Source organism: Peromyscus maniculatus, chromosome 7 (assembly GCF_049852395.1).
Source record: "Peromyscus maniculatus bairdii isolate BWxNUB_F1_BW_parent chromosome 7, HU_Pman_BW_mat_3.1, whole genome shotgun sequence".
NCBI lineage: Eukaryota > Metazoa > Chordata > Mammalia > Rodentia > Cricetidae > Peromyscus > Peromyscus maniculatus.
In genome coordinates this window covers 111689783-111699358 of record NC_134858.1, presented here as the reverse complement: position 1 = coordinate 111699358, position 9576 = coordinate 111689783, and positions in this window count along the sequence as shown.

Below are 9576 nucleotides of genomic sequence, written 5' to 3'. Positions count from 1 at the left end.
GTTTGTTTGTTTTTTAAAGATTTTATTTTATTTTTTATTATGTATACAGCATATATGACAGCAGGCTAGAAGAGGGCACCAGATTTCATTACAGATGGTTGTGAGCCACCATGTGGTTGCTGGGAATTGAACTCAGGACCTCTGGAAGAGCAGCTAGTGCTCTTAACCACTGAGCCAACTCTCCAGCCCGCCATCTAGGTCTTTATTAAACCAATCGAGTAATACATCTTTACACAGTGTACAAACATCCCACAACACTTCTGCCCCTTCCCTCTCAGGCTGAGCTACCCCATGGAGGTGGTGTTTGTACCCCCAGGAGACCCTTTGGGTAAGGGGTAGGTGTCACTCTGGGATACAGGTGACCTCAGCACCCTTGCAGTTCAGTCCCCTCCTCTCAGTGACCAGTGACTTCCAGGTAGGGCAGATAGCTCTTTCCCACCAGTCCTAATTAGTATTAACTGCCAACTTGACACAGTCTAGGACCATCTGGAAAGGAGTCTCAGTTGAGTAATTCTCTTCATTAAGTTGGTCTGTGGGCATTATTTTAAGATTTGTTTTTATGTGTATAGGTGTGTCTTAGGGTTTCTATTACTGTGAAGAGACACCATGACCACAGCAACTCTGGTAAAGGAAAGCATTTAATTGGGGTGACTCACTTACAGTTTAGAGGTTTAGTCCATTATCATCATGGCGGGAAGCAAGGCAGCGTGCAGGACATGGTGCTAGAGAAGGAGCTGAGAGTTCTGCATCTTGACTCACAGGCAACAGGAAGTGGTCTGAGACACTGAGCATGGCTTGAGCGTATAGGAGACCCAAAGCCTCCACAGTGGCATACTTCCTCTAACAAGGCCACATCTACTCCGGCAAAGCTGCATCTCCTAATAGTGCCACTCCCTTTGGGGGCTATTTTCTTTCAAACCACCACAAGATGTTTTGCCTTCGCGTATGTCTGCCTGCAGTGTTCATACCTGGTACCTGAGGAGGCCAGAAGATCCCCTGGAACTGGAATTACAGACAGCTGTGAACCACCACATGGGTTCTGGGACTAGAACCTGTGTCCTCCGGAAAAGCAGAGGTGCTCTTGACTGCTAAGCCATCTCTCCAGTCCTGAAGGATTGTCTTGATCATTTTAACTGATGTAGGTGGGCCCAACCCACCGTGGGTGGAGCCATTTCCTGGGCAGGTGGTCCTGGGCTATATAAGACAGCTCATCAAGCACAAGCCAGCAAGCCATGATCCTTAGTGATGCCTGCCTTCAGGGTTCTGGCTTGAGTTGCTGCCTTGACTTCCATCAATGATGGGTGGTAAGAACACAGGATGGCGGGTTCTCCTTCCTCACCTTGCCCCACCCACTATTCTACCAGAGAAACTTCATTCAGAGAAGGGGTGGGGGCAGTCTCGAAGCAGGGCTGTGACACTTCAGGCACAGCTTAGCGCTGCCCCAGAACTCCAGGTCTGCAGGGAACCTAGTGGTTGCTGAATTTGCTTTAAGGCTGTAGTTTTCTTTCCAGCCATGTGATAAGGGGCAAAGTGACATCTTCAGGTGCTCACACATCTCTGTGGCCCTTAAAGTGGCTGCCTGATCCTTGTTCTTGGAGTCAGGGTGATATGGTTAGGGTTGAGTTGGAACCCTTAGAAGCTGGCCTCCCATCCCAGCAATGTGTTCCCTGGCGACAATATGGTTGACCCTGACAATGCCGTGACTTGAATTACTAAATTTTGTTTGTTTGTTTGTTTGTTTGTTTGTTTGTTTGAGGCAGGGCATCTCTATGTAACTCAGGCTGGCTTGGGACTTGCCATGTAGCTCTGGCTGGCCTGGGAAGTTGTAGTTCTTGCCTTAGCATTCTGAATGCTGGGAATACCGGTAGGCATGCACAACCGAATCCAGTGCAATTATTTTATTTCAAAGGAAACCAAATCTTCTCTCTTAAGAAAACAAATGTGAACTTGCTCCTTCATATCTACCATGCAATCGCTCAGTGGCTCAGCCAGTGCCTTCCTGCCTCTGTTTCTTGGAAGGGCCTAGAAGGTCTCTACATTCCATAGGGCCAGCATCAGCTTGGTCTATCTTTTGAAAAAGAGTTTTCTTTTAAAGCATGCAGTATAAGTTTACAGGACTCTCCATGTCTGCTCTGAGATGCCTTATTTGTCCTCTGTCCGACCAGCGAGGAGCAATGGCTATCCCGAGGCGACCCCCGTCATGGTAGGGCATCGTCCAACTCCAGAAACCTCAAGCAGTCTGTGTCACCTCCCTTCAAAGGGCCTAAGGACTATCACTGGGGTTACTCAGACTCAACGTGTAATCTGTTTTTTTGTTTTTTTTTTTTTTGAGACCTATAGACTTAGTTTATAGCCCAGGCTGGTTTTGAACTCATGACAATCATCCTATTTCAGCCTCTCAAGTGCTGGGATGATAGGCAGGAGCCCTGCACCAGCCTTAGACTTGACTTGCAGAGAGGAGAAATGCCAAGGAAGAGTTCATGTACAGACATGCATGTAAGGTCAACCAACAGCCTACCAGATTCAACATTATTTCTTGTTGTTTTGAGACAGGGTCTCACTAGGGAGCCCTGCCTAGCCTAGAACTTGCTATGTAAACCAGGCTAGCCTCAAAGTCACAGAGATCTACCTGCCTCTGCCTCCTGATTGCTGAGATTAAAGGTGCGTACCAACACACCTATTTCTTCTTCTTCCTTCTCATTTTTCTTTCTCTCTCTCTTTCTCTCTTTCTCTCTTTCTCTCTTTCTCTCTTTCTCTCTTTCTCTCTCTTTCTCTCTTTCTCTCTTTCTCTCTTTCTCTCTTTCTCTCTTTCTCTCTTTCTCTCTTTCTCTCTTTCTCTCTTTCTCTCTTTCTTCTCTTTCTTTCTTTCTTTCTTTCTTTCTTTCTTTCTTTCTTTCTTTCTTTCTTTCTTTCTTTCTTTCTTCCTTCCTTCCTTCCTTCCTTCCTTCCTTCCTTCCTTCCTTCCTTTTTTTTTTTTTGAATCAGAGTCTCATGTAGCCTGGGCTTACCTCAGAGTTCTTATGTAGATGAAGATGACCTTGAACTCCTGATCCTCCTGCTTTTAACCTCGAAAGTGCTGGGATTGCAGGTGTGAGCCGTCATCCTTGGAGTAAAAGGAATTTTGGAATGCTTGATGGGGGCAGTAATGGGGATTGAATCTGGGGCCTTGTACGTGCTAGGCAAACACTCAGCCGGTGAGCTATGTCCCCAGCCCAGACCACCAGGTCCAGTACCCAAGTATCTTTCTGAGTCAAGGCATTCTGGTGGCCACTAACGGCTCCACTCACCTCCGGGGGCCAGGAGAGCTGCTGGGAATGTTACCCACAAAGGCTGCCTTGGGAAGGAAATGTGTGCTCTTAGGAGCCCTTATTAAGGGAATGTTAAGCACAGAAATGTTATTGAACCCAACCCAGTGGCAAACAGAAAAAGATCTGTTAGATTGTCAGTGGGCAAGGGTTTATTATAGCCACCGGGGGAATAAACAGTGGCCGGTTTCTGCCAACTTTTATGGAAATAACGTTTTTTAAGTTTTAAATGTGAACTGCAAACCAAAGCTACTTCAGTTAAAAAAAAAATTTCAATACTTAAACTGTGGGGAGAAGATGGATTGGCGCCAGAGAAAACATTCTCTTTTAATAGTGTTTGAACATGGGATGGCAGCGCAGTTTGTAGCGAGGCTGTGAGAAGAAACCACAGCTAATCGTTCATCGCAGCTGTCTGAACTCTTGATCTTCTGCCATCCCCCAAACAGCGACTTCTTTTTTCTGGTGACTCCAGACTTGAATGACCTAGTGTGGAGAGTAGAAACTATGTACCAGGGGGTGGGGTGAGGGGGACCTTAAGTGAGCCTCACTCAAAAGGTTTGTGTATTGCCCTTCCTGTCTGCAGCTAGGGCAGGACCACTTCCCATCTCTGTCTCTGCAGCATGTTCCTGCAAGAGCAGACACCAGGGATGCAGCTCAGGTTTGCCGGGGCTGGCCCACTCAAACCCCAGCCTCGGGCAGCAATGTTGTGCGAGTGCTTTTGGAAACTCTCTCTTGGTAGCGCGGAAACAGCTCCATCCTAGCGCCTCAGACCATCTGCCACAAGTTCCTGGCTCGGGGTGCTTGTGGCTTTAGTTCAGTACCTTCTTGGAGCTGGTACTCAGGACACCGGTGCCTCAGTTTACAAGTGAACATAGCCATGAGCTGTGGTGGTTCGTGCTTGAGAACAGGAGGTTGAGCCAGGAGGATCACAAATTTGAGACCAACGTTGGGTGTTAGTTCTAGGCCAGCCTGGGCTAAATGGCAGGACCGTGCCTTGAAAACAAAAAACAACAAAAGGAGGTAGTGGTGCACGCCTTTAATCATCCCAGCACTCGGGAGGCAGAGCCAGGCAGATCTCTGTGAGTTCAAGGCCAGCCTGGTCTACAGAGTGAGTTGCAGGAAAGGCGCAAAGCTGCACAGAGAAACCCTGTCTCGAAAAACAAACAAAAAAAAAAAAGGGGGGGGGGGGAGGCTTGATAGTTCAGTTGTCACGGTGCCTGCCAGGCAAGCCTGAGGACCCGAGTTCGATTCCCAGCAGTGTATGAGAAAGAAAAAACAAAGCAGATGTGGTGATGCGCAGTTATAATCCCAGCACTGGGGAGGAAGAAACAGGAACACTTTCGGGATTCCCTGGCCAGCCAGCCTGCCTAGATCCCAGGAAAAGACCCTGTCTGGAAACACAACTCCTGAGGAATCACACCTCAGGTCGACCTCCCCCTGCACAGGTGTGCACACACAATGGAAAAGGGATTAGTAAATAAGGTCTGTCAGTGCAAAATAGAGTTTTAGTTCCCACAAAGATGGTGAGCAATAGCCCAAATGTTATTTCTGGCCCCTGGCCCTGCCTACCTCTTGAGTTAGGGTGGTATGTTCAGTCTGCGTCTTGGAGGAAACTAGAATTTGGAAAATAGTTGGGAAAAGAAGCTTTTTTTTTTTTAAAGCTACTTTAAATGTTTTATTTTGCTTATTTCTCACTGTTTCTCGCCCATCCGCTGGGCTCGGCATTGCAGCCACACCCAGTCATTCCGGGACACTACCGCAATGGATTCTTTTCTCTCAAGTCCATGAGATTTCTGACATTCACCTACCAGGACAGAATCTTCACAGCAGGATCCGTGGGTCTCCCAAAGCCCAGGTGGCTTCTGGAGCCCTGGGCTGGCCAGGATTGGGTGAAGCAGGAGAGGACCCTCCCTCTCCATGAGAAGCCTTCCAGAGGAGATCTGGAGTCCCAGAAGGAAAAATATTTGCTGTCTATTTCAAACAAGAACCAGAGCACATTTGGACAGGAGAGCCCATGGTAACTGCTTCATGTTGTCTCCAAAAGGCAGGGGAGGACAGAAAGAGAAGGCGTGAGCAGGAAGAATAAAGAACTAGCCGGTACTGAAACAAGGGACTCTTGGCATGGTGGTACATGGCCAGAATCCTAACATACTGAAAGGCGGAAGCAGAAGGATTGCTGTAGGTAGAAGTTTCTGCCCTGCAAGCCACTCTCAAGTAACCAACACAGAGATTCAATATTCAGCCGACAGCTCGGGCTTTGTTACTAGCCCTTAGAACTTAAATGAACCCATTTCTATTTATGTATTGCCATGTGGCTTGCGGCTTCACCTGTCCTCTAGCATGGCTTACTCCCTCTTCGCATCCTGGAGACTCCTCTGACTCCGCCCTTCTTCCTCCCAGCATTTTCTCTGCCCCCAAAATCCTAGCTATCAGCCAATCAACTTTTTATTAACAAAGAGAGCAGCACATTTTCACAGTGTACAGAAGGATTATTCCACAGCAGACTGCATTTTGAGCTAACCTTGGGCTACAAGGCAAGACCTTATCTCAAAACTAAACTACTCAAACAAAAAACCCAACCAAAACAAAACAAAATAATAAGGAAGCCTATTTGACATGGACTTCGAAGCCTTTCCCGCATCTGTTAAGGTGGTTGTGGGTTCTGTGCTGGAGTCTGTGTGTGCTTTATCATGTGTATTGATTTGTGGGGTCTGAACCATCTTTGTATTCTTAGAATGAGGCCAAATTGAAAATGGTATATACTTAAAAATGGATTGTTGAATTCAGTTTGCAAGTATTGTACTGAATTTTTTTGTGTCTATGTTCATGGACTATTGGTCTATATTCTTTTGTTATGTCCTTTCTGGCTCTGGTATTATTGTAATATTGGTCTCATAGAATGAGTTTGGCAATGTTCCTTCAATTTCTATTTCATGTAATAGTTTGAGAAACATTCACGTTAGTCTCTTTTTAAAGGTCTGGTAGAACTCAGCAGTGAATCTGTGTGGCCATGGGTTTTCTTCACTGGGAGACACTTCATTATTGCTTCAGTCTCCTTGCTCAGTATAGATAAATATTGTTGATATATTTTTTATTTAACTTTGGTTGTGGTTGGTCATATATGCCCAGGAATTATTTCCTCTTGATTTCTCAGCACTTTGGAATTTAGATTTTCAAAGTATTGCTTAACAGTCCCCTGTGGGGCTGGAGAGATGGCTCAGAAGTTAAGAGCACTAGCTGTTATTCCAGAGGTCCCAAGTTCAATTCCCAGCAACCACATGGTGGCACCATCTATAATGAGATCTGGTGCCCTCTTCTGGTGTGCAGGCATACATGCAGGCAGAACATTGTATACATGATAAATAAATAAATCTTAAAAAAAGAAAAAAGAAGGCTGAGCAGTGGTAGCACACACCTTTAAACCCAGCACTCAGGAAGCAGAGGCAGGTGGATCTCTATGAATTTGAGGCCAGCCTGGTCTATAGAGTGAGATCCAGGACAGGCACCAAAACTACACAGAGAAACCCTGTCTCGAAAACAAACAAACAAACAAAAAAGAAACAACAACAAAAACCCCTGCCTTTGGTTGATATCTATTGTAGCCTCCTCCTTGCCATCTCTAATTTTATTTTATTTCATTTATTTTTGGTTTTTCAAGACAGGTCTCTCTCTCTCTCTCTCTCTCTCTCTCTCTCTCTCTCTCTCTCTCTGTTTTCTTTGAAACAAGTTTGTGTGTGTGTGTGTGTGTGTGTGTGTGTGTGTGTGTGTGTGTGTGTAACTTTGGAGCCTGTCCTGGATCTCTGTAGACCAGGCTGGCCTCAAACTCACAGAGATCCGTCTGGCTCTGCCTCCTGAGTGCTGGGATTAAAGGTGACGACCACCTGGCCCATCTCTATTTTATTAATTTGGGTTTCTTCTTTCCTATGGCTACTTTTGCTTAGGACTTGCGGAACTTGTTTATGTTTTGAAGTAACCTGCCCTTTGATTCTTTGTATCTCTTTCCCACTCAGTCTCGTGTCTCAGCTTTATTATGTCTACTGCTGACTGGAGTTGGGCTTGTTCGCTAAAAAATATTGGCGTGCATTCATTCCGTTATTTATCTGGGCTTCTTTAGTATTTTACTCTTATGTGTATGTGTGTGTGCACATGTGTGTGGGTGCCTGAGGAGGCCCCAGGAGGGTGCTGGAGTCCCTGGAGCTGGAGTTACAGGTGGTTGTGAGGGGCCAGTGTGGGTGCTGGAACTCCTGTCCTCTGTAAGAGCAGCGAGTGCTTTTAACAGCTGAGGCATCTCTTCTGCTTCCTCTTTGGTTTTTAAACATTTTTATTTTAAAAGAATTACTATTTTATTTTGATAGGTATTTTGTCTGTATATCTGTGTAGGCCAGAATATGGTGTCTGATCTTCTAGAATTGGAGTTTCAGAAGATTGTGAGCTACCATGTGGGTGCTGGGAACTGGATCTAGGTTCTCTGGAAGAACAGCTAGTAGCCGGGCGGTGGTGGTGGCGGAGGTGGCGGCGGCGGCAGCAGCGGCGGAGGCAGCGCATGCCTTTAATCCCAGCACTCAGGAGGCAGAGAAACCCTGTCTCGAAAGAAAGAAAAAAAAAAAAAAAGAGCAGCTAGTGCTCTTAACCACTGAGCTATCTTTCTAGCCCTGATTTAAAAAGTATTTTTTAGGTTTTTTTAGGATTATTTATTTTATGTGGGAGTGTTTGGCATGCAGGTAGTCGGATCCCTTGGAACTGAGTTACAGCCAGTGGTGAGCTGCCACGTGGTGCTGGAAATCAAACCTGGGTCTTCTGCAAGAACAAGTCTTCTTAACCACTGTGCGCCTCCTCTCCAGCGCCGAGCCCTGAAGTTTTAAATGTAAGCATTCATAGTTACAAACTTCCGTTTTGGCTGTAACCAGAGCTTTCACCACCGTCCTTTGCATCAGCTTGTGAACTCCTTCCTCAGGGGTCTACTAACCATTCAAGTGTGTGTCCAATTCCTACGCTTGTAGCATTTCTTCTGCTATTGTTTTCTAGTTTTACTCCCCTATGATTTGATAAGCTCTGAGAAATGGTTAATATTATTACAGCTGTTGTATCGGTTTGAATTTACGTTGAGTCCTGGGATCCTGGGAATATTTGAATGTCAATCAAAGTCCTACATCTGGATTCCTGAAGCATGTGGGCAGGTGCTCTCAAGAGGGTGTGTGTTTTGGGGGACAACAGGAGGATGGAGCAGGATATGTTCTCAATTGGACAAGCTGTGGCTGATCTCATGGGAGCCCTGGAGCATGAATTATACAAGATAGTCTCCATTTTAGCCAGGGAGGCGGGCCCATTTGATCTCCATGGTAACTGGCCCAACCGGGAAGAAGGTGGGTCTCACTTCCGAGTACTTGTAAGTATTTCAGCAGCTGCCAAGTATCTGTAACATGGGAGGCTTGCGAGTCATAGACCCGTGGCTACGGCTTAAGGGGATGTGACTCAAAGAGACAGCATTGGTGCTAATGGTCTCTGCATACGGCATCCCACCCAGCTGGATCTTTCTCTGCACATAGCATCCTACCCAGATGGACCTCTTCCTCTGCCTACAGCATCCCACCCAGCAGGACCTCTTTGCCTCCCTTTCCCGATCCCTACGGTGTATACTACCTGGGCTTCTTCCTCACCTTCTGACTTCCTGTTGCTAAATGGACACATGTACAGAAGACTGCTCCAGGTCATAGCTGGACCATAGCTGCATCTTCCCCAAAACCAGAGCTCCCCTTGCAGTGTCCTCCTGATTGCCTATGCTGTCACTGAGTTCCATGCCAGCTCCCTACCGACCTTTGGTACCTCTCTCAGGCCATACCTTGGCAGACATCTAACCCTCTTTAATTATTCCTTTGAGAGTCTACCTATTGAGAGGGTCTACCTGTTGAGAGGGTGTACCTGTTGAGAGGGTGTACCTGTTGAGAGGGTCTACCTGTTGTTGAGAGGGTGTACCTGTTGTTGAGAGGGTGTACCTGTTGAGAGGGTCTACCTGTTGGGAGGGTCTACCTGTTGGGAGGGCCTACCTGTTGAGAGGGTCTACCTGTTGAGAGGGTGTACCTGTTGAGAGGGTCTACCTGTTGAGAGGGGTCATTGGCTGTGTTCTCTCAGACCTTACCATGCACACTCATCACCAGACACCTTGCTCAGTGAGGTTCTAGGTCAGCACATCTAGAGAAGGCCCGAATTCTATATTTCTAGCATGTTCTCCAAGTCCCTCTGTGGTTGGCATGAGGAGGATGGAAGGAGTGGA